We start from the raw sequence: 2,113 nt of genomic DNA, 5'->3' as shown, positions 1-2,113 counted from the left end.
TCTCAAAAACTCAAAAGTCTTTCAAAACGATTTATCTATGCCGAACCAAAATAGCCTTTCATATTTTATTCCAAACCAGAAACACAAAACTGAAATCAACCATCGGTTCATCTCATTTCATCCACGGCCCTAGGCCCAAACAATCCAATCATCAATAAATCACCACAGTCCAACAGAGTCTCAGTAGCAATCACAAATAGGAAGATGCAAGCACAAACAAACAATTATTGCAAGTAGAACAATTAACAGTTAATCACATAGGCAAACCACGTACAGTATGCACACCCAAACAATGTCACATAGATGCATATGATGCATGTCTGTCCCTAGTGGCTGATGATATCATCTGTCGGTTACCAAGCCAACTCGACGTGTCCAGTAGCTAACCCAGGCACAGTCTCTCTGTTGCGCATTAATATCATTAGAGGGTATCTGCACCCTGTCGCCATTAGAGGGTATCTGCGCCCTGTCGCCATTAGAGGGTGTCGGTGCCCTGTCACCCTTACAACCAGAGAGAAAACACAAGCATACTCGCTTACGACATTCATCTCAGCCATTCGGCTTAAATTCACAATTCATTCAATTGCATACATGCATTTATATTCAACCATGGATCACCATCCATCTCAGCCATCCGGCTCACAGTTCAATCCAGAACCAACCAACTTATCAATAAATACAGCCCTTCGGCTTAAATTCATAATTCATAGCTAGCCATACGGCTTATAACTCATTCGGCAATCAGCCATAATTCAATACCATACACAGCCATTCCGGCTCATAACAAATAGCACTTCCACCATTCAACATCATCAAAGTTCATAAAATCGGCACTTAAGCCACAAATCACTTTTTCTCAATTCATTTCACTTTGAAATCAAATTTCAACTCTTTTCAGTCTTGGCTTTAAAGATCTCATTTCTCAAATCATCTCAAGCTCATAAGCCAAATTTACTCAAAGTGAGTTCCCTTTTTTAAAACAAAGCCACTCTCGGCATTCTCTTTCCAAAACTTTCAAAACCATGGCAAGTTAAGGATTTATTTCAAAGCATTCAAAATCACCCATCCAACAGTGGGATTTTATAACAAAAGTTTTCCGACAGAGTCCCAAGTCTTTAGGGGAGAATAACATAACTCATTTCGCCAAATTCATTTTAAATTCATTAAAAACCTTGGCTTCCTGATTTGAGTAGTAAAATAGGATCTAAGCCAATCCAAGGCATGTAATCAATTACTCTTTTCAAAGCCATTTTCTTTACTTAAACAAAACTGGCTTCAATTCCATAATTAAATCTGAAGCATTTCAAACTGCTAAGAGAATCATTTTTGTTGTGTTAAACTAGAGTTCAAAGGGTACTCTGAATCTTATTCAAAACGTCAAAATAATGAAGTTCATCATTTGAAATCCAATTCCTTTTAAAATCATGAAAACTCTTCCAATAAACACTCTTTATGTTTAATAGAGAAAAACATAAACCCGTTTTACCTTTTAAAACAGCCTCAAGGCAAAATTCTCTTTCGAATAACTTGTACCCAAAGACATACTATTCTTCTTGGAAAATAAGGAGAAATCATGATTCTCTTTTTAGTAATTCTTTTAAAGCATAGCTTCATCGCTTTTCATAATTGATCTAAGTAAAGATAATAAAAGAAGCCATAAATTCACAATCCTCTAGGTAAATAGGAAAGGCATTAAACTCAAAGTTTCCCAAATAACATTTCAAATAAAGCCTCGAATTTTATAGAAATTTCGGCAGCATCTCCCCTAAAACTTGGACTTTGCCACCCGGTTCGGGTCCCAACTAAACCGTTCCTCAATCCTTTTCAATAGTCCAGAGCCCAAAAATCAATTCAAAATCACGCTAAATCCAACAGTTGCCTCAGTGGCGTATCTCAAGGAAACCATTTCAAAATCAAATCAATATCAACCGATTTAACTCATTTCCAAAGCTTTAAAGAAATGGTTCAATAACAAATCATTTGTCCAAAACCAAGTCAATTAAAATAAACCAAGCTGAATTCAAAATGTGCATTCGACTTTTCACATCATTGAAATAATTGACTCAATTCAAACCAATCCTCAACGGTTTAAACTCAGATTTCAAATCTTTAA

The sequence above is a fragment of the Arachis hypogaea genome, chromosome 5 (assembly GCF_003086295.3).
Source record: "Arachis hypogaea cultivar Tifrunner chromosome 5, arahy.Tifrunner.gnm2.J5K5, whole genome shotgun sequence".
Classification (NCBI taxonomy): Eukaryota; Viridiplantae; Streptophyta; class Magnoliopsida; order Fabales; family Fabaceae; genus Arachis; species Arachis hypogaea.
The sequence above is the reverse complement of the archived record's forward strand: the minus strand, read 5'-3'. Positions refer to the sequence as shown.